Source organism: Chiloscyllium plagiosum, unplaced genomic scaffold (genome assembly GCF_037043375.1).
Source record: "Chiloscyllium plagiosum isolate Xiang-an unplaced genomic scaffold, Cpla_swu_hap1 HiC_scaffold_7, whole genome shotgun sequence".
Classification (NCBI taxonomy): Eukaryota; Metazoa; Chordata; class Chondrichthyes; order Orectolobiformes; family Hemiscylliidae; genus Chiloscyllium; species Chiloscyllium plagiosum.
This window is the reverse complement of record NW_028270145.1, coordinates 118,516,065-118,539,333: the sequence shown is the minus strand read 5'-3', so window position 1 is coordinate 118,539,333 and position 23,269 is coordinate 118,516,065. Positions and strand designations below refer to the sequence as shown.

General features: G+C 48.9%; 1 protein-coding gene across 2 annotated transcripts in view; it reads left to right on the top strand.

Moving 5' to 3' along the window:
- Window positions 1-23,269, top strand: part of LOC148149685 (SPRY domain-containing protein 3-like) — a 1,210,740-nt gene that overhangs the window by 626,559 nt on the left and 560,912 nt on the right. The gene's annotated exons all lie outside the window — the stretch shown is intronic.

Below are 23,269 nucleotides of genomic sequence, written 5' to 3'. Positions count from 1 at the left end.
GAGCCTGAAGCGTGGAGAGATAAGCTAGAGGAGGGTGGGGGGTGGGGATAGAGTAGCATAGAGTACAATAGGTCAGTGGGGGAGGAGATGAAGGTGATAGGTCAGGGAGGAGAGGGTGGAGTGGATAGGTGGAAAAGGAGCTGGGCAGGTCGGACAAGTCATGGGGACAGTGCTGAGCTGGAAGTTTGAAACTGGGGTGAGGTGGGGGAAGGGGAAATGAGGAAACTGTTGAAGTCCACATTGATGCCCTGGGGTTGAAGTGTTCCGAGGCGGAAGATGAGGCGTTCTTCCTCCAGGCGTCTGGTGGTGAGGGAGCAGCGGTGAAGGAGGCCCAGGACCTCCATGTCCTCGGCAGAGTGGGAGGGGGAGTTGAAATGTTGGGCCACGGGGCGGTGTGGTTGATTGGTGCGGGTGTCCCGGAGATGTTCCCTAAAGCGCTCTGCTAGGAGGCGTCCAGTCTCCCCAATGTAGAGGAGACCGCATCAGGAGCAATGGATACAATAAATGATATTAGTGGATGAGCAGGTAAAACTTTGATGGATGTGGAAGGCTCCTTTAGGGCCTTGGATAGAGGTGAGGGAGGAGGTGTGGGTGCAGGTTTTACAGTTCCTGCGGTGGCAGGGGAGGGTGCCAGGATGGGAGGGTGGGTTGTAGGGGGCGTGGACCTGACCAGGTAGTCACGGAGGGAACGGTCTTTGCGGAAGGCGGAAAGGGGTGGGGAGGGAAATATATCCCTGGTGGTGGGGTCTGTTTGGAGGTGGCGGAAATGTCAGCGGATGATTTGGTTTATGCGAAGGTTGGTAGGGTGGAAAGTGAGCACCAGGGGCATTCTGTCCTTGTTACGGTTGGAGGGGTGGGGTCTGAGGGCAGAGGTGCGGGATGTGGACGAGATACGTTGGAGGGCATCTTTGCTACACCTCACCTGTGACTATCGATGATACAAATATCTCAGCAAGAGGCCCAGCAATCACTTCTCTAGCTTCCCACGGAGTTCTAGAGTACACCTGATCAGGTCCTGGGGATCTATCACCTTTATGCATTTCAAGACATCCAGCACCTCCTCCTGGAGATTAGAAGAATTCTTCTTTATTCTCTTGTGGAAAATGGGTTTCTTTCGCTCTACCCAGCATTTCCTGCCCGTCCCTAGTTGCCCCTTGAGAAGGTGGGGGTGAGCTGCCTTCTTGAACCGCTGCAGTTCATGTGCTATAGATTGACCCACAATGCCCTTAGGGAGGGAGTTCCAGGATTCTGACCCAGAGAATGAGAGGTGACCTTATTGAAATGTACAAGTTTCTGAGTGGCCTTGAGAGGGGGATGTGGAGAGGCTGATTCCCCGTGTGGGAGAGTCTATGGCCAGAGGGACATCATCTCAGAGTAAGGAGTCACCCATTGAAGACAGAGATGGGGAGGAATTTCCTCTCTCAGAAGGGAGTGAATCTGTGGAATTCTTTACCACAGAGGGCTGTCGAGGCTGGGGCATTCAGTAAATTCAAAGCTGAGGGAGAGACAGATTTTTATTTAGAAAGGAATGGAGGGTCAGAGGAAAACGGCAGGAAAGTGGGGTTGAGGATGTTCAGATCCACCATGGTCACATTGAATGGCAGATCAGACTCGATGAGCTGAATGGCCTACTCCTAATGCTGTGTATGGTCTTATGGTCAATCAAATGAAGAACTTTAGTTCCAAAGTTCTCAGATAGTCATGATCAAAATAAAGTTTTTAGGTTGGACTTACAGTCTTAACATTAAATCAGTGTCTAGTTACAAGAAAGAGGAGAGAAATGGCCACCCAGTTACCTCCCTCCCCTCCCATTGGAACTGATTGAAGGAGCCCCTCCCACGGTGTGTCTGTGTCTGAGACCTCTCCCCACTAACTCCTCCCATTAACTCCCTCCCCCCTCTCTTTCTGAGACTCCCAAAGCCCCCCCCCCCCCTCCCCCACCCACAGTCTGTCTGTGTCTGGAAGGGTCTGCACCTTACCTGCTCCTCCCACAAATAATGTCTGTCTGTTGCAAGACTCGATCCCCTCAGCCACTCAATCCTCTCACCCACTTGATCCCCTTGCCCACTCGATCCCGTCGTCCACGCGATCCTTCCATTTTTGCAATGTTATTGATATGTCCTCTGTGCCACTTTGCCCCTCTGTCTGTGGAATCTCCTCCAGCTCCACGACTTTCTGAGATCTCTGCATGTCTCGAGTTCTGGCTCTCTATCCATTCTCCATTTTAATGTGCCACCATTGATGGCAGAGCCTTCCTCTCTCTGAGTCCTGGCCTCTGTAATCCCTCCTGAAACCTCTCTATTCACTCTCTGTCCCTCCAAAAACAACCCTCCTTCAAACCTACCTGCCTGACTGAACGCTATCTCATCTACTCCAGTATCTTTGCTCAGTGGTTCATGTCGGCTATTTCCATATTAATCTCCTTTGGCATGCTTTACTGCATTAAAAGACACTGTATAAATACAGGCTGTTGTTAAAACAGTTCCAATGTCCCATTAATCCAGCTCCCACACCAGTTAGGCTGCCGGATAAGTCTGTTTTTGGAAGCTCTATCCTGAGATGTAGATGTGAAGCCAATAAATGTTATCACATCTGGACAGGATTGGGGCTGCCCAGTCATCTCGGTGAGGGATCAGTATGACGGTGTGCTCCCAGACCCAGTGAAGTCTGTGTGGATTCAGGTGCTGCAGTCTGAAGTCATTTTGGTCATGTTCAGCCAAGTGTAACCTCCTCCCATTCCTGTGGAGCCCTGAGGAGATCAGCCAGCCCCTCAGTCTGCTCTGTGATCGGGTTAGACCTCAGCTCATTGCTCTGACCATTTGCAAAGATTCTGATGGATCTTTCTCAGCTGAACAAATGGATGACCTTGTACTTTCCCACACTGCGCTCCAGCTGTCCCAGTGTTCTCCACTCGCTGAATCGGTCAAAAACAGCCTGCAGCTTCCTGCTCACAGCCACGTTTGTCCCTGTGTCTGACTTGGTGACCAGAGTGATTCCCTGCACCTTTACCTCAGTCAGACAGTCACACAGTCATACAGTCATAGAGTCATACAGTCACACAGTCATACAATCATAGAGTCATACTGTCAGCCATACAGTCATAGAATCATACAGTCATACAGTCACACAGTCATACAGTCATAGAGTCATACTGTCATACAGTCATAGTCATAGAGTCATACAGTCACACAGTCATAGAGCCATACAGTCATACAGTCATAGAGTCATAGAGTCATAGAATCATACAGTCATACAGTCACACAGTCATACAGTCATAGAGTCATACTGTCATACAGTCATAGTCATAGAGTCATACAGTCACACAGTCATAGAGCCATACAGTCATACAGTCATAGAGTCATAGAGTCATACAGTCATAGAGTCATACAGTCAGACAGTCATACTGTCATACAGTCATAGAGTCATACTGTCATACAGTCACACTGTCATACAATCAGAGTCATACTGTCATACAGTCATACAGTCACAGAGTCATACTGTCACAGAGTCATACAGTCATATTGTCATAGAGTCATACAGTCATACAGTCACACAGTCATACAGTCATAGAGTCATAGAGTCGTCCAGCACCAAAACAGACCCTTTGGTCCAACTCCTCAATGCCCACCAGGTATCCTAACCTATTATAGTCCCATTTGCCAGCACCCGGCCCATATCCCTCCAAACCCTTCCTATTCATATACCCATCCAGATGCCTTTTAAATGTTGCAATTGTACCAGCCTCCACCACTTCCTCTCGCAGCTCATTCCATACATGTACCACCCTCTGTGTGAAAAAGTTGCCCCTTAGGTCTCTTTTATATCTTTCCCCTCTCACACTAAACCTATGCCCTCTAGTTCTGGACTCCCCACCCCAGGGAAAAGACTTTGTCTATTTATCCTATCCATGCCCCTCATGATTTTATAAACTTCTATAAGGTCATCCCTCATCCTCCAACGCTCCAGGGAAAACAGGGAAAACAAGGAAAACAGCCCCAGCCTATTCAGGCTCTCCCTATCGCTCAAACCCTCCAATCCCATCACCATCCTTGTAAATCTTTTCTGAATCCTTTCACGTTTCACAACATCTTTCCGATGGCAGTACTGCACACAGTGCTACAAAATGTGGTCTAACCAATGTCCTGACAGCTGCAACGTGACCTCCCAACTCCTATATTCAATGCACTGACCAATAAAATAACGCATACCTAATGTTTCTTTCATTTTGTTTTGAAATATTGGGAAAAAGATGAGGCATGAAAAGGAGACATGACAATTCAAGCCATTTTTAAAAAATATATTCATGGGACATGGGCATCACAGGATGAGCCAATCCTTTTCCTCGATACCACTGGTTGCTGAGGAAGGGTTACTGGATCCAAAACGTTAACTTGTGTTTCTTTCTCCACGGAAGCTGCCAGAAAGCTCCAGCACTTTCTATTTTTGTTTCAGATTTCCAATGCTAGCAGTTCACACTGACTGGATAGTGCACAGGAATTAGGGACAGAAACTGGCCATTTGGCCCCTCAACAATCATTCACTGCAATAATATTTCCCTGCTCTATCCCTGTGTCCCTTCATGTCTAGAAATCAATGAATCCCTACAATGTGGAAGCAGGCCATTCAGCCCATCAAGTCCACTCAGACCCACTATATCCTTATAACACTGCTTTTCACATAGCTTATCCACCGAGCCTGCACACCTCTGTGCAATTTAGCATGGCCAATCCACCCTAACCTGAACACGTTTGGACTGTGGGAGGAAACTGGAGCACCCTGAGAGGACCCACACAGACACAGGGAGACTCCACACTGTGCAAACTCCACAAGGACAGTGTCCCGAGGCTGGAATTGAACCCGGGTCCCTGACACTGTGAGGCAGTGGTGCTAACCACTGAGACAATGTGCCCCACCGTTCTCAATGAGTCTCGGTCTCAAATATACTCAGGAGCTGAGATTCCCCTGGACCGTGGGGCAGGGAATTCCTGCATGTCACCAGCCTTGGTATGACGGAATTCCCCCGACCCTTTCCCCATTGTCCCAGTTGGAAATGGCTGGTCCCTTATATGAGGACTGTGTCCCTGTTTGTGAACTGCCCAGCCAGGGGAAACGTGTTTCTTGCAATGAGGTACTCTGTCACTGGATGAAGTTGGAGTGTTGGACCGAGACCGAGCTAGGAGTGGAGCATGAGGAAGAAGCTGCAGCTTGGGAAGAGTGAATTAGGCGGGGGATATGTGAAGGGAACGCTCAAACTGCAAAGTGAATGCTTTACAAACTGCAGCTACCTCAGCCAGGCTGTGCTGCCAAGAAAGGTAGTTGGATAGAAGCCAATGGTGAGAAACCATCTCCATAATCAGCAAACACAGTAACCCTTTCCAAACACTCTGGCTTCAATATCTCACTGGCTGCTGGATATGCAGGATAGTCCAGAAAGGTTTTCGTGAAACAACATGAGCGGGGAATAACTTGTAGAGAAAAGTTTTCAGTGTTAAGCCCTCCCAGGACAGAGACAGCATGGGGTTAGATACAGAGTAAAGCTCCCTCTACACTGTCCCCATCAAACACTCCCAGGGACAGGGACAGCACGGGGTTAGATACAGAGTAAAGCTCCCTCTACACTGACCCCCATCAAACACTCCCAGGACAGGGACAGCACGGGGCTAGATACAGAGTAATGCTCCCTCTACACTGTCCCCCATCAAACATTCCCAGGACAGGGACAGCACGGGGTTAGATACAGAGTAAAGCTCCCTCTACACTGTCCCCATCAAACACACTCAGGACAGGAACAGTATGGGGTTAGATACAGAGTAAAGCTCCCTCTACACTGTCCCCATCAAACACTTCCAGGACAGGGACAGAACGGGGTTAGATACAGAGTAAAGCTCCCTCTACACTGTCCCCCATCAAACACTCCCAGGACAGGGACAGTATGGGGTTAGATACAGAGTAAAGCTCCCTCTACACTGTCCCCATCAAACACTCCCAGGGACAGGGACAGAGTTCCGAGGAAGAGTCATATCGGTCTGGAAGCATTAAGCCCCTTCACAGTGTTCTCTGTGTTTATTTCAGAATGCCAGCACCTGCAGTATGGTGCTGTAACCCATCTATAATGTCAATCAATTGTCCCGGGAAAATCAGGACAGGCAAAAAAATGCTGACTCAGCCAGCAACACCCAGATTCTGTCAGCAAATTAAAAACACAGCCAGCGACGAAGAGGCTCCATTTGTCAGTTTCCTGGAAAGAAATCTGGTATCAGTGAGAAATTAAAGTCTCCCGTTAGATCGAAGCAGCCTGAGAGGTATGTGATAAGGAGATTCTTAATGAGTCAATACAGTGTGAGAGGGGGGTTGTGGGAGAGATAGGGAACAAGAACTGAAGCAGATTAATCTCGCAATCAAGTATTTATGCTGCATTTCACCTTCACAAACTCAACTGGAACAGTGCAAAAGCTGATAAGGGGCTGGAAACTCTGTAGCATTGTTTTGCAGATGTGAAAACTCCCCTGCCAAATCAGATATCAGCACATGGGAGGTGAGTTAAGGAATATCCCAACCAGAAAAAAATAATCAATCTTGTTCCTGACAATTTTGGTTTCACTTGAACCAGAGGGGTACTAATATCCTGGGTGGGAAATTTGCTGGGGCTATTCGGGTGGGTTTAAACCAGCTCAGCAGGGGGTGGGAACTGGAGGTGTAGTTGCAGTGCACAGGAGGATGAGAATAGGAAGGACAGGGACAAGATTTCAGGGTCACAGGAACGTGCTGGCAGACAGCAATAACTTTGATAAGCAGTTGTCCATTTAGCCCCTCTCTGCTGGCATTCATGCTTCACATGAGCCTCCACCCAGCATTTATTACCCATTTTAGGGGCTTTTAGATAAACGCATGAATATGCAAGGAATGGAGAGATATGGGTTGAGAGAGTGGTGCTGGAAAAGCACAGCAGGTCAGACAGTATCCGAGGAGCAGGAAAGTCAACGTTTCAGGCAAACGCCCTTCATCAGGAATGGAGAGATATGGACTAAGGGCAGGCAGAAGGGATTAGTTTCATTTGGTGTCATGTTTGGCTGAAGGGCCTGTTCCTGTGGGCTGAAGGGCCTGTTCCTGTGCTGTACTGTTCTATATACTATCTCAAATTGCCCAGAAAGTGGTTAAGAGTTCAGGTGCATAGATGTTTAAAATGTCATGAATAAATGCAGAAAATAATCAGGAAACCCAATGGAATGCTGGTCATTATATCCAAAGGACTGGAATACCAGGACGCAGAAGTTATGCTGCAGTTCCCCAAACACTTGGAGTACTGTGAGCAAATCAGGGCAGCACACCTAATGAAGGAGCAGCGCTCCGAAAGCTAGTGCTTCCAAATACATCTGTTGGACGATAACCTGGTGTTGTGTGATTCTTAATCATGTCCACCTGAGGAAGGATAGGCTGGTCTTGGAGGGAGTAAAACATAGGTTTATAAGAATGGTACCTGGACTTCAGGTATTAAGTTATGAGGAAAGATTATATAAACTAGGCCTGTTTTCTCCAGAATTTGGAATGTTAGGGAGTGCACTGATCAAAATCTTCGAGATATTAACAGGAAAAGAACAGGTTAGATTAAGATAACAAATACAGACATTGCTAGAAAAGCTCAGCAGGTCTGGCAGTATCTATGGAGAGAAATCAGAATTAACGTTTCGGGTCCAGTAACCCTTCCTCAGATAATCAGAACTTTTATTTCTGATTTACAGCATCCACAGCTCTTTCCGTTTTTATGTAGATAAAAAGGAACTGTTTCCAATGATTGGGGAATCTAGAACTGTTGTTATCTCTGGATTGTTGCCCGTTCCATGTGAGAGCGAGGCAAGGAATAGGGAGAGATATCAGCTGAACACATGGCTGCAAGGATGGTGCAGGAGGGAGGGTTTCAGGTACTTGGATAGTTGGGGCTCATTCTGGGGAAGGTGGGACTTGGACAAACAGGACGGTCTTCACTTGAACCAGAGGGGTACTAATATCCTGGGTGGGACATTTGCTGGTGCTATTCGGGTGGGTTTAAACCAGCTCAGCAGGGGGATGGGAACTGGAGGTGTAGTTGCAGTGCACAGGAGGATGAGAGTAGGAAGGACAGGGACAAGATTTCAGGGTCACAGGAACGTGCTGGCAGACAGCAAACTGGTTTGAAGTGTGTCTACTTCAACGCCAGAAGTATCTGAAATAAGGTAGGTGAGCTTGCAGCCTGGATAGGTACCTGGGACTGCGATGTTGTGGCCATTTCAGAGACATGGATAGAGCAAGGTGAGGAATGGCTGTTACAGGTTCCAGGGTTCAGATCTTTCATTAAGAACAGGCAAGGCGGTAAAAGAGGGGGAGGTGTGGCCTTGTTAGTCAAGGATAGTATAACGGTGGCTGAGAGAACTTTTGATGAGGACTCGTCTACTGAGGTAGTGTGGGCTGAGGTTAGAAACAGAAGAGGAGAGGTCACACTGCTTGGAGTCTTTTATAGGCCTCCGCAGAGTTCCAGGGAGGTGGAAGAGAGGATTGGCAAAATTATTCTGGGTAGGAGTGAAAGGAACAAGGTGGTCATTATGAGGGACTTTAACTTCCCCAACATTGACTGGAAATGCTATAACTCTAGTACATCGGATGGATCAGTTTGTGTCCAATGTGTACAGGAGGGTTTCCTGACACAGTATGTCGAAGGGCCGACAAGAGGGGAGGCTGCACTGGATCTGGTGCTTGGTAATGAACCAGGCCAGGTGTTTGATTTAGTTGTAGGTGAGCACTTTGGAGAGAGTGACCATAATTCAGTTATGTTTAGTTTAGCGATGGAAAGGGATAGGTACATGCCACAGGTCAAGAGTTATCGATGAGACAAGGGCAATTATAATGCGATTAGGCAAGAATTAGGATGCACAGAATGGGGTAGCAAAATGCAGGGGATGCAGACAATGAAAATGTGGGGCTGGTTTAAGGAACAGATATTGCGCGTCCTTGATAGGTATGTCCCTGTCAGGCAGGGAGGAAGCAATAAGGTAAGGGAACCATGGTTTACTACAGAAATTGCATCTCTTGTTAAGCAGAAGAAGGAGGCTTATGTGTTGATGAGGCAAGATTGTTCAGATGAGGCAATGGAGAGTTACAGATCAGCTAGGAAGGATTTAAAGAGAGAGTTAAGGAGAGCAAAGAGAGGACACGAACAGTCTTTAGCAAATAGAATAAAGGAGAACCTTAAAGCTTTCTATAGGTATGTCAGGAATAAAAGGATGATTAGGGTAGAAATAGGGCCAGTCAAAGACAGAAGTGGGAAAGAGAGTGTGGACCCTGTGGAGATCAGAGAGGTGCTAAATGAACATTTCTCATCGGTTTTCACTCAGGAAAAGGAGAATATTGTAGAGGAGAAGAATGAGGTTCGAGATATTAGACTAGAAAGGATCGAGGTTAGTTATGCACAGGTGTTATCAAATCTAGAAGGAGTGAAAATAGACAAGTCCCCTGGGCCGGATGGGATTTATCCGAGGATTATCTGGGAAGCTAGGAAGGAGATAGCAGGGCCTTTGGCCTTGACCTTTGAGTCGTCATTGTCTACAGGTTTAGTACCAGAGGACTGGAGGATTGCAAATATTGTGCCCTTGTTCAAGAAGGGCAGCAGAGATAACCCAGGTAATTATAGACCAGTGAGCCTTATGTCTGTTGTAGGAAAGGCTTTGGAAAGGATTATAAGAGATAGGATTTATAATCATCTAGCAAGCAACAATTTGATTTCAGATAGTCAACATGGTTTCGTCAAGGGCAGGTTGTATCTCATAAACCTCATTGAGTTTTTTGAGAAGGTGACCAAGCATGTGGATGAGGGTAGGGCAGTTGACGTGGTGTACATGGACTTCAGTAAAGCCTTTGATAAGGTTCCACATGTTAGGCTGTTGGAGAAAATGCAGAGGCATGGGATTGAGGGTGATTTAGCGGTTTGGATTAGAAACTGGCTTTCTGAAAGAAGGCAGCGAGTGGTGGTTGATGGAAAATATTCAGCCTGGAGTCTGGTTACTAGTGGTGTGCCACAAGGATCTGTTTTGGGACCACTGCTGTTTGTCATTTTTATAAATTACTTTGACACAGGCACAGGTGGATGGATTAGTAAATTTGCAGGTGACACAGGGTGGCACGGTGGCATAGTGGTTAGCACTGCTGCCTCACAGCGCCAGAGACCCAGGTTCAATTCCCGCCTCAGGTGGTTGACTGTGTGGAGTTTGCACATTCTCCCCGTGTCTGCGTGGGTTTCCTCCGGGTGCTCCGGCTTCCTCCCACAGTCCAAAGATGTGCAGGCCAGGTAGATTGGCCACGCTAAATTGCCCGTAGTGTTAGGTAAGGGGTAAATGCAGGGGTATGGGTGGGTTGAGCTTCGGCGGGTCGGTGTGGACTTGTTGGGCCGAAGGGCCTGTTTCCACACTGTAAGTAATCTAAAGTCGGTGGAGTGGTGGACAGTGTGGAAGAATGTTACAGGTTGCAGGGGGACTTGGATAAACTGCAGAATTGGGCTGAGAGGTGGCAAATGGAGTTCAATGCAGCTAAATGTGAGGCGATGCACTTTGGGAAGAATAACAGGAAGGCAGAGTACTGGGTCAATGGAAAGATTCTCGGTAGTGTGGATGTGCAGAAGGATCTTGGTGTCCATGTACATAGATCCCTGAAAGTTGTCACCAAGGTGGATAGTGCTGTTAAGAAGGCATACTGTGTGTTAGGTTTTATTGGTAGAGGGATTGAGTTCCGGAGCTGCAATATCATGCTGCAACTATACAAAACGCTGGTGCGGCCACACTTGGAATATTGTGTACAGTTCTGGTCCCCATATTTCAGGAAGGGTGTGGAAGCATTGGAAAAGGTGCAGAGGAGATATACCAGGATGTTGCCTGGTCTGGAGGGCAGATCTTATGAGGAAAGGCTGAGAGACTTGGGTCTGTTCTCATTGGAAAGAAGAAGGCTAAGAGGGGATTTGATAGAGACATACAAGACGATCAGAGGATTAGATAGGGTAGACAGTGAGAGTCTTTATCCTAGGATGATGACATCAGCGTGTACGAGGGGACAGAACCACAAATTGAGAGGTGATAGATTTAAGACAGATGTCAGAGCAGGTTCTTTACTCAGAGAGTGGTAAGGGCGTGGAATGCCCTGCCTGCTAATGTAGTTAACTCAGCCACATTAGGGAGATTTAAACAATCCTTGGATAAGCACATGGATGATTTTGGGATAGTGTAGGGGGACGAGCTGAGAATAGCTCACAGGTCGGCGCAACATTGAGGGCTGAAGGGCCTGTTCTGCGCTGTATTGTTCTATGCTCTAATTAGGAGCATGGTCTGAGAATGAGGGCCAGAGTGTTCAGGAGAGATGTTCGGAAGCGCTTCGACACAAAAAGGGTGGGAAAGGTTTGGAACTCTCTTCCACAAACAGCAGTGGGTGCTGGATCAGTTGATTGTTTTAAATTTGAATGCCAGAAGTTACACCCTACCAGGTTATAGTCTAACAGGGTTATTTCAAATCTTCATCAGGTCAGGTGGAGGGAGGCAGGCAGCTGGGTGAAGGGACAGTGCTTCAAATACACCTGTTGGACAATAACCCGGTGTCATGTGACGTCTGACTGTGTCCACCCCAACACCGGCACCTCCACATCACATGAGGGCTGAGAGAGATTTTTGTTGTGAAGCAAAAGTATTAAAGGATAAAGGCCAAAGGCTGGTCGATGGAGTTAGACCACAGATCACCCATGGTCTGTGAAAGCTGGGACAGACACAAAGGGCTGAATGGCCTCCTCCTGTTACATTGGTGAATTTTGATCATCTCCGTACTGTGCGTGTATCGAGATTATCTTTGTCAGATTCATTGGCACCTGATTGATGGAGGAAGTGTTCAGTTCTGTTTCAGTTTCTGCTGGAGGGACTGTGTGTGTCTCCTTTTTTCTGCTGGAGGGACTGTGTGTGTCTCCTTGTTTCTGCTGGAGGGACTGTGTGTGCCTCCTTGTGTCTGCTGGAGGGACTGTGTGTGTCTCCTTTTTTCTGCTGGAGGGACTGTGTGTGTCTCCCTGTTTCTGCTGGAGGGACTGTGTGTGTCTCCTTGGGTCTGCTGGAGGGACAGTGTGTGTCTGCTTGTTTCTGCTGGAGGGACTGAGTTTGTCTCCCTGTTTCTGCTGGAGGGACTGTGTGTTTTTCCTTGTTTCTGCTGGAGGGACTGTGTGTGTCTCCTTGTTTCTGCTGGAGGGACTGTGTGTGTCTCCTTGTGTCTGCTGGAGGGACTGTGTGTGTCTGCTGGTTTCTGCTGGGGGGACTGTGTGTGTCTCCCTGTTTCTGCTGGAGGGACTGTGTGTGTCTCCTTATGTCTGCTGGACGGACTGTGTGTGTCTCCTTGTTTCTGCTGGAGGGACTGTGTGTGTCTGCTTGTTTCTGCTGGAGGGACTGTGTGTGTCTCCCTGTTTCTGCTGGAGGGACTGTGTGTGTCTGCTTGTTTCTGCTGGAGGGAGTGTGTGTGTCTCCTTTTTTCTGCTGTAGGGACTGTGTGTTTATCCTTGTTTCTGCTGGAGGAACTGTCTGTGTCTCCTTGTTTCTACTGGAGGGGGCTGTGTATGTGTCTGCTTGTGTCTGCTGGAGGGACTGTGTGTGTCTCCTTGTTTCTGCTGGAGGGAAAGTGTGTGTCTGCTTGTTTCTGCTGGAGGGACTGTGTGTGTCTCCTTCTTTCTGCTGGAGGGACTGTGTGTGTCTGCTTGTTTCTGCTGGAGGGACTGTGTGTATCTGCTTGATTCTGCTGGAGGGACTGTGCGTGTCTCATTGTTTCTGCTGGAGGGACTGTGTGTGTCTCCTTGTTTCTGCTGGAGAGACTGTGAGTGGCTCCTTCTTTCTGCTGGAGGGACTGTGTGTGTCTCCTTGTTTCTGCTGGAGGGACTGTGTGTTTATCCTTGTTTCTGCTGGAGGCACTGTGTGTGCCTCCTTGTTTCTGCTGGAGGAACTGTGAGTGGCTCCTTGTTTCTGCTGGAGGGAGTGTGTGTGTCTCCTTGTTTCTGCTGGAGGGACTGTGTGTTTATCCTTTTTTCTGCTGGAGGGACTGTGAGTGTCTCCCTGTTTCTGCTGGAGGGACTGTGTGTGTCTGCTTGTTTCTGCTGGAGCAACTGTGTGTTTATCCTTGTTTCTGCTGGTGGGACTGTGTGTTTATCCTTCTTTCTGCTGGAGGGACTGTGTGTGTCTCCTTGTTTCTGCTGGAGGGACTGTGTGTGTCTCCTTGTTTCTGCTGGAGCAACTGTGTGTTTATCCTTGTTTCTGCTGGAGGGGGCTAAGTGTGTCCCCTTGTTTCTGCTGGAGGGACTGTGTGTGCCTCCTTGTTTCTGCTGGAGCAACTGTGTGTTTATCCTTGTTTCTGCTGGTGGGACTGTGTGTTTATCCTTCTTTCTGCTGGAGGGACTGTGTGTGTCTCCTTGTTTCTGCTGGAGGGACTGTGTGTGTCTCCTTGTTTCTGCTGGTGGGACTGTGTGTTTATCCTTCTTTCTGCTGGAGGGACTGCGTGCGTATCCTTGTTTCAGCTGGAGGGACTGTGTGTGTCTCCTTGTTTCTGCTGGAGGGACTGTGTGTTTATCCTTCTTTCTGCTGGAGGGACTGTGTGCATATCCTTGTTTCTGCTGGAGGGACTATGTATGTCTGCTTGTTTCTGCTGGAGGGACTGTGTGTTTGTCCTTCTTTCTGCTGGAGGGACTGTGTGTGTATCCTTGTTTCTGCCGGAGGGACTATGTGTGTCTCCTCGTTTCTGCTGGAGGGACTGTGTGTGTCTTCTTGTTTCTGCTGGAGGGACTGTGTGTGTCTCCTTGTGTCTGCTGGAGGGACTGTGTGTTTATCCTTGTTTCTGCTGGAGGGCTGTGTGTGTCTCCTTCTTTCTGCTGGAGGGACTGTGTGTTTATCCTTGTTTCTGCTGGAGGGACTGTGTGTGTCTTCTTGTTTCTGCTGGAGGGACTGTGTGTTTATCCTTGTTTCTGCTGGAGGGCTGTGTGTGTCTCCTTCTTTCTGCTGGAATGACTGTGTGTTTATCCTTGTTTCTGCTGGAGGAATGTGTGTGTCTTGTTCTTTCTGCTGGAGGGACTGTGTGTGTCTCCTTGTTTCTGCTGGAGGGACTGTGTGTGTATCCTTGTTTCTGCTGGAGGCACTGTGTATGCCTCCTTGTTTCTGCTGGAGGAACTGTGAGTGGCTCCTTGTTTCTGCTGGAGGGAGTGTGTGTGTCTCCTTGTTTCTGCTGGAGGGACTGTGTGTTTATCCATTTTTCTGCTGGAGGGACTGTGAGTGTCTCCCTGTTTCTGCTGGAGGGACTGTGTGTGTCTGCTTGTTTCTGCTGGAGCAACTGTGTGTTTATCCTTGTTTCTGCTGGTGGGACTGTGTGTTTATCCTTCTTTCTGCTGGAGGGACTGTGTGTGTCTCCTTGTTTCTGCTGGAGGGACTGTGTGTGTCTCCTTGTTTCTGCTGGTGGGACTGTGTGTTTATCCTTGTTTCTGCTGGAGGGGGCTAAGTGTGTCCCCTTGTTTCTGCTGGAGGGACTGTGTCTGTCTTCTTGTTTCTGCTGGAGGGACTGTGTGTGTCTCCTTCTGTCTGCTGGAGGGACTGTGTGTGTCTCCTTGTTTCTGCTGGAGGGACTGTGTGTGTCTCCTTGTTTCTGCTGGTGGGACTGTGTGTTTATCCTTCTTTCTGCTGGAGGGACTGCGTGCGTATCCTTGTTTCAGCTGGAGGGACTGTGTGTGTCTCCTTGTTTCTGCTGGAGGGACTGTGTGTTTATCCTTCTTTCTGCTGGAGCGACTGTGTGCATATCCTTGTTTCTGCTGGAGGGACTATGTATGTCTGCTTGTTTCTGCTGGAGGGACTGTGTTTGTCCTTCTTTCTGCTGGAGGGACTGTTTGTGTATCCTTGTTTCTGCCGGAGGGACTATGTGTGTCTCCTCATTTCTGCTGGAGGGACTGTGTGTGTCTCCCTGTTTCTGCTGGAGGGACTGTGAGTGTCTCCCAGTTTCTGCTGGAGGGGCTGTGTGTGTCTGCTTGTTTCTGCTGGAGGGACTGAGTGTGTTTCCTTGTTTCTGCTGGAGGGACTGTGTGTTTATCCTTGCTTCTGCTGGAGGCACTGTCTGTGTCTCATTGTTTGTGAATGGAACTGTGTGTTTATCCTTCTTTCTGCTGGAGGGACTGTGTGTGTCTCCTTCTGTCTGCTGGAGGGACTGTGTGTGTCTCCCTCTTTCTGCTGGAGGGACTGTGTGTTTTTCCTTGTTTCTGCTGGAGGGACTGTGTGTGTCTCCTTCTTTCTGCTGGAGGAATTGTGTGTGTCTCATTATTTGTGCTGGTGGGACTGTGTGTTTATCCTTCTTTCTGCTGGAGGGACTGTGTGTGTCTCCTTTTTTCTGCTGGAGGGACTGTGTGTGTCTTCTTGTTTCTGCTGGAGGGACTGTGTGTGTCTCCTTGTGTCTGCTGGAGGGACTGTGTGTTTATCCTTGTTTCTGCTGGAGGGCTGTGTGTGTCTCCTTCTTTCTGCTGGAGGAACTGTGTGTGTTTCCTTGTGTCTGCTGGAGGGACTGTGTGTGGCTCCTTGTTTCTGCTGGAGGGACTGTGTGTGTCTCCTTGTTTCTGCTGGTGGGACTGTGTGTTTATCCTTCTTTCTGCTGGAGGGACTGCGTGCGTATCCTTTTTTCTGCTGGAGGGACTGTGAGTGTCTCCCTGTTTCTGCTGGAGGGACTGTGTGTGTCTGCTTGTTTCTGCTGGAGCAACTGTGTGTTTATCCTTGTTTCTGCTGGTGGGACTGTGTGTTTATCCTTCTTTCTGCTGGAGGGACTGTGTGTGTCTCCTTGTTTCTGCTGGAGGGACTATGTATGTCTGCTTGTTTCTGCTGGAGGGACTGTGTGTTTGTCCTTCTTTCTGCTGGAGGGACTGTGTGTGTATCCTTGTTTCTGCCGGAGGGACTATGTGTGTCTCCTCGTTTCTGCTGGAGGGACTGTGTGTGTCTTCTTGTTTCTGCTGGAGGGACTGTGTGTGTCTCCTTGTGTCTGCTGGAGGGACTGTGTGTTTATCCTTCTTTCTGCTGGAGGGCTGTGTGTGTCTCCTTCTTTCTGCTGGAGGGACTGTGTGTTTATCCTTGTTTCTGCTGGAGGGACTGTGTGTGTCTTCTTGTTTCTGCTGGAGGGACTGTCTGTTTATCCTTGTTTCTGCTGGAGGGCTGTGTGTGTCTCCTTCTTTCTGCTGGAGGGACTGTGAGTGTCTCCCTGTTTCTGCTGGAGGGACTGTGTGTGTCTGCTTGTTTCTGCTGGAGCAACTGTGTGTTTATCCTTGTTTCTGCTGGTGGGACTGTGTGTTTATCCTTCTTTCTGCTGGAGGGACTGTGTGTGTCTCCTTGTTTCTGCTGGAGGGACTGTGTGTGTCTCCTTGTTTCTGCTGGTGGGACTGTGTGTTTATCCTTGTTTCTGCTGGAGGGGGCTAAGTGTGTCCCCTTGTTTCTGCTGGAGGGACTGTGTCTGTCTTCTTGTTTCTGCTGGAGGGACTGTGTGTGTCTCCTTCTGTCTGCTGGAGGGACTGTGTGTGTCTCCTTGTTTCTGCTGGAGGGACTGTGTGTGTCTCCTTGTTTCTGCTGGTGGGACTGTGTGTTTATCCTTCTTTCAGCTGGAGGGACTGTGTGTGTCTCCTTGTTTCTGCTGGAGGGACTGTGTGTTTATCCTTCTTTCTGCTGGAGGGACTGTGTGCATATCCTTGTTTCTGCTGGAGGGACTATGTATGTCTGCTTGTTTCTGCTGGAGGGACTGTGTTTTTGTCCTTCTTTCTGCTGGAGGGACTGTGTGTGTATCCTTGTTTCTGCCGGAGGGACTATGTGTGTCTCCTCGTTTCTGCTGGAGGGACTGTGTGTGTCTTCTTGTTTCTGCTGGTGGGACTGTGTGTGTCTCCTTGTGTCTGCTGGAGGGACTGTGTGTTTATCCTTCTTTCTGCTGGAGGGCTGTGTGTGTCTCCTTCTTTCTGCTGGAGGGACTGTGTGTTTATCCTTGTTTCTGCTGGAGGGACTGTGTGTATCTTCTTGTTTCTGCTGGAGGGACTGTGTGTATCTTCTTGTTTCTGCTGGAGGGCTGTGTGTGTCTCCTTCTTTCTGCTGGAGGGACTGTGTGTTTATCCTTGTTTCTGCTGGAGGAACTGTGAGTGGCTCCTTGTTTCTGCTGGAGGGAGTGTGTGTGTCTCCTTGTTTCTGCTGGAGGGACTGTGTGTTTATCCATTTTTCTGCTGGAGGGACTGTGAGTGTCTCCCTGTTTCTGCTGGAGGGACTGTGTGTGTCTGCTTGTTTCTGCTGGAGCAACTGTGTGTTTATCCTTGTTTCTGCTGGTGGGACTGTGTGTTTATCCTTCTTTCTGCTGGAGGGACTGTGTGTGTCTCCTTGTTTCTGCTGGAGGGACTGTGTGTGTCTCCTTGTTTCTGCTGGTGGGACTGTGTGTTTATCCTTGTTTCTGCTGGAGGGGGCTAAGTGTGTCCCCTTGTTTCTGCTGGAGGGACTGTGTGTGTCTCCTTGTTTCTGCTGGAGGGACTGTGAGTGTCTCCCTGTTTCTGCTGGTGGGACTGTGTGTTTATCCTTCTTTCTGCTGGAGGGACTGCGTGTTTATCCTTTTTTCTGCTGGAGGGACTGTGAGTGTCTCCTTCTTTCTGCTGGAGGGACTGTGTGGGTCTGCTTGTTTCTGCTGGAGGGTCTGTGTGTTTATCCTTGTTTCTGCTGGAGGGACTGTGTGTGTCTGCTTGTTTCTGCTGGAGGGACTGTGTGTGCCTCCTTGTTTCTGCTGGAGGGACTGTGAGTGGCTCCTTGTTTCTGCTGGAGGAACTGTGTGTGCCTCCTTGTTTCTGCTGGACCAACTGTGTGTTTATCCTTGTTTCTGCTGGAGGAACTGTGTGTTTATCCTTCTTTCTGCTGGAGGGACTGTGCGTGTCTCCTTGTTTCTGCTGGAGGGACTGCGTGTGTCTCCTTGTTTCTGCAGGAGGAACTGTGTGTTTATCCTTCTTTCTGCTGGAGGGACTGTGCGTGTCTCCTTGTTTCTGCTGGTGGGACTGTGTGTGTCTCCTTGTTTCTGCTGGTGGGACTGTGTGTGTCTCCTTGTGTCTGCTGGAGGGACTTAGATTACATTACAGTGTGGAAACAGGCCCTTCGGCCCAACAAGTCCGCACCGACCCGCCGAAGCGCAACCCACCCATACCCCTACATTTACCACTTACCTAACACTACGGGCAATTTAGCATGGCCAATTCACCTGACCTGCACATCTTTGGACTGTGGGAGGAAACCAGAGCACCCGGAGGAAACCCACGCAGACACGGGGAGAATGTGCAAACTCCACACAGTCAGTCACCTGAGGTGGGAGTTGAACCCGGGTCTCTGGCGCTGTGAGGCAGCAGTGCTAACCACTGTGCCACTGTGCCACCCACTGTGAGTGGCTGCTTGTTTCTGCTGGAGGGACTGTGTATGTCTCTTTCTTTCTGCTGGAGGGACTGTGTGTGTCTCCTTGTTTTTGCTGGAGGGACTGTGTGTGTCTCCCTGTTTCTGCTGGAGGGACTGTGTGTGTCTGCTTGTTTCTGCTGGAGGGACTGTGAGTGGCTCCTTGTTTCTGCTGGAGGGACTGTGAGTGGCTCCTTGTTGCTGCTGGAGGGACTGTGTGTGCCTCCTTGTTTCTGCTGGAGGGACTTTGTGTGTCTCCTTGTTTCTGCTGGAGGGACTGTGTGTGTCTCCCTGTTTCTGCTGGAGGGACTGTGTGTGTCTGCTTGTTTCTGCTGGAGGGACTGTGAGTGGCTCCTTGTTTCTGCTGGAGGGACTGTGTGTGCCTCCTTGTTTCTGCTGGAGGGACTGTGAGTGGCTCCTTGTTTCTGCTGGAGGGACTGTGTGTGCCTCCTTGTTTCTGCTGGAGGGACTGTGAGTGGCTCCTTGTTTCTGCTGGAGGGACTGTGAGTGGCTCCTTGTTTCTGCTGGAGGGTCTGTGTGTGCCTCCTTGTTTCCAGTAGTATTTTGACAGTGACACAGACCCGGTGACATCCGATTGTTGTGCTCAGGAACTCAGCCAGAACAAACCCGATGAGGATATGTAGCACATCTCACCCTCTTCCTGTCTCTGTGGGTGGTGTCACTGTTCCTTTCACACTCCCATCAGCCCTGCCCTTCACTTCAAGCCACACCGTCTTCACTCTGCCAAGGTCAAAATCACACGGCACCCGGTTACAGTCGAACGGATTTATTTGGAAACACCTGCTTTCAGAGCGCTGCCGCTTCATCAGGTGTTGGAGAGAGAGAAAGAGATCAAAGGGTCATACAACTCATGTGGACGAATTGAAAACACCTACAATGGCTCTTAAATCTTTAATCAGTTCGAATGGAGATGCAGGTTTCGAAGCCACGCATTATCGATGAGAATGAGCTCCGCACCAAGACCTTACCCTCTGCTGCCAATTGTCGCTTTCAAACAACCAGCAAACCTTAAACAGACCATTGTTTGCAGCAAACTGCCCAGCCTTCAGGACAACATCGAACACAACACCATATAACCCTGTCATGGCCACCACTGCAAGATGCAGCAGAGTGTTGACACCTATACCACCATTACACGTGGAGACACCACCCACCACATGCACAGCAGATGCTCACGTGACTCAGCCAACATTGTGTATCGCACACTTTGCAGCAAGGATGTCCCGAGGCATGGTACAATGGCAAGACTAAGCAGACACCAAGGCAATGGATGAATGGATACCGCATAACAATCACCAGACAGGAATGTTCCCTCACAGTCGGGAACACTTCAGTGGTCAGGGACATTCCGGCAAGTGTCCTCCAAGGCAGCCTTTGAGATCCCAACAATTGCTGAATTGCTGAGCAGAAACTGATAGCCAAGTTCCATCCCAATGGAGATGGCCTCAACCATGACCTTGGGTTCATGTCACACTACATGTGACCCCACCACACTACACACAGACATGTGTGCACACACACACACACAGACCTTCTCTCATACACACACACTCACACGCACACATACACCATCTCTCATACATGCACTCTCACACACACATAGACCCACTCTCATACACACGTTCTCTCTCTCTCACACACACACACACACACACACACACAACACACATACACCCGCTGTCATACACACAACCTCACATGCACACCCTCACACACTCACACGGACTGTCTTGGATTCAGAGACTTCCTCACACTCACACCCACCCTCTCACACACACACACTCTCTCTCTCTCACACATTCACAAACACACATACACTCTCTCTGCCTCACACACTGTCTGACAATCTCTCTCTCTCGCTCTCTCTATGTCTATGGGGTGAATTTGCACTGGCAGATTTGTACCTGCAGCTGCATTCTATTTTGCTAAAAAAGCACACAAACTGTAGATAGTCAGTCCATGTAACATTTTATAAATGCCTACTTTGGAAATAGAACCAGTCTGACTCCAAATTAAGACACAGACAGACTCCAAACACGATCTCACACCTAAATAACATTGTCTGACTGGAGGTGTCATCTCCTCGATATTGATAACACCTTAAATTATCTCAGACCAGTGATTTGAAAGAAATACTGGGATTTGCATGTTAATCAAACAAAATCATTCTAACTGATTAAAGATTTCAGAGCCATCTTAGGTGTGTTCAATTCATTTGCATGAGTTTGTATGACCCTTTGACCTTTTCCTTATGGATTCTGTGTCCACGGTTTTACTCTCTCATTAACACCTGATGAGGGCGCAGCGCTCTGAAAGCTTGTGATCTCAAATAAACCCATTGGACTATAACTTGGTGTCATGTGACTTTGACCTTGTCCAACCCAGTCCATCACCAGCACCCCCACATCTTAACTATCTCATGGTAGCATCGGAGGAGAGTGTGATTACAGCACAGCAGGAGGCCAATCAGCCCATCAAGGCCCTGCTGGGTCTCCTCGAGAGCATCTCAATGAGCAGTCCATCCTTCTCCTTCTCCCAGGACCCTGCCTATTTTGGTATTTTCTTTGGACAGAGCTGATGTGTTCTCACACCTCTCAGCTCTCACCTGTGTGTGTTGCAGCTTTAACTCCAGCACATGCACTGCAGCGGTTCGGGAAGGCAGCTCAGCCCCACCTTCTCAAGGGGTAACTAGGGACAGGCAATAAATGCAGGGCCCAGTCAGTGACGCCCACATCCATGAGTGAATGAGGAAGAAATATAAGATGGTCAGTTTGATGAAAGCTCAGTTGGTGTGGGGAAATGGGGAACAGTGGGATAGGCTTCTTCAATGTTTGCACATGTTTAGAAGTTTGAGTTGGAATCATAGAATCCCTACAGTGCAGATAGAAGCCATTTGGCCCATCAAGTCCACACTGTCCCTCTAATGAACATAATGCCCAGTCCAAACCCCCTATCCTAAACCTGTAATTCTACATTTCACACCCAGTCTCTACACCCTGGAAATAATGGGGCAATTTAGCCGTGGGCTGCACTCTGGCGGGGTGGGGTGGGGGGGTGGGTCCTTAACCAAGAGATTAGCCAAAACTCTTTCTCCCCACATTGACTGGAAAACCCAGCCATTACCCCTCTCGCCCTACTCACTGAAGATGTTGAGCTGGAAAATTGGATACACAATTGGCTTGATGGTAGGAAGCAGAGGGCAAAGGTGAAAGGATGCTTGTTGGACTGGAGGCCTGTGACTAGTGGAGTCCCTCAGGGGTCGGGGCTAGGCCCATTGCTGTTTGCTTTGAAAATGTCCAAGGCATGATTAGTAAGTTTGCAGATGACATTAAAATAGGTGGTATCGTGGGCAGTGAGGAAGGTTTTCAGAAATTGCAGCAGGACCTTGATCAGCTGGGGAAGTGGGCCGAGAAATGGCAAATGGAGTTTAATAAAGATAAGTGTGAGGTGTTGTATTTTGGAAAATCAAATCAAGGCAGGAGTTTCATGGTGAATGGTAGGGCCTTAAGGAGTGTAGTGGAACAGATGGACCTTGGAGTTCAGGTGCACGGTTCTCTGAAAGTGGAGTCCCAGGTAGACCAGGCAGTGAAGAAGGCTTTTGACACACTGGCCTTCATCAGTCAGGGCAGTGAGTATAGAAGTTGGGATGTTATGTTGCAGTTGTACAGGACATTGGTGAGGCTGCACTTGGAGTATTGTGTTCAGTTTTGGTCACCTTGCTACAGGAAGGATGTTATTAAACTGGAAAGAGTGCAGAAGAAATTTACAAGGATGTTACCAGGACTCAAGGGTCTGAGTTATAGGGAGAGGTTGGAAAGCTAGGACCATTTTCTGTAGAGAGTAGGAGACTGAGGGGGGAAACTTATAGAGGTGTATAAGATCATGAGAGGCATGGATAGGGTGAATGCACTCAGTCTTTTCCCCAGAGTTGGGGAATCAAGGATTAGAGGGCATCAGGTTAAGGTTAGAGGGGAAAGAATAAAAGGGAACCTGAGGGGTAATGCTTTTACACAGAGGGTGGTGCGCATATGGAATAAGCTGCCAGGGGAAGTGGTTGAGGCTGGTACATTAACAACATTTAAAAGGGATTTGGACAAATACATGGATTTGAAAGGATTAGAAGGATATGGGCCAAGTGCAGGGAAATGGGGTTAGAGTGGATAGATAGTTTGGTCAGCATGGGCTAAAGGGCCTGTCTCCATGCTGTAGGGGTGTAGGACTCTGTGACTCTTGGTCAAAACCCTCCCTCCGTATGGTCCCTTACTTCCCTGGGTCTATTTTTACCCACAGGGTCACTGTGTATTCCCCCTCAGGTCTGAGTTTACCACATGCCATGGGTCAATGTTTACTCCTGGGAACATCCGGTCGGATTTTGTACAGTCTGAACAGTTGGATTGGATCAAGTTCAGTTTGACCTGCAGTCCCACACGTTACCTCTCCTTCCCAGTGCGGTGCAGTAACCCCATTCTGCATTCATTTAGCTGCCTGAATGTGGGCTGTGTGGGTTGGCAGTGGGGCTTCCCTCTGGGAGACTTTCACGCACAGGCTCCGTGCCCACAACATTCTCACACTCACTAACACAGACTCACATATTCACTGATACCATCCCTTAGGGGCAGTCTGGGAGGGGGACACACATCACTGAACACTTTGCCCCAATCCCCCAGCCCTCAGGCAACAACAAGATTCCCAAACCGCACTGTCCACATTGCAATGAGACCAAGGCCCAAGGAGACAGGAATATTCAATGTTCCAAGTGTCAGCGATTACTGCCTTCAGCTTCCCACTGACACACCACAAAC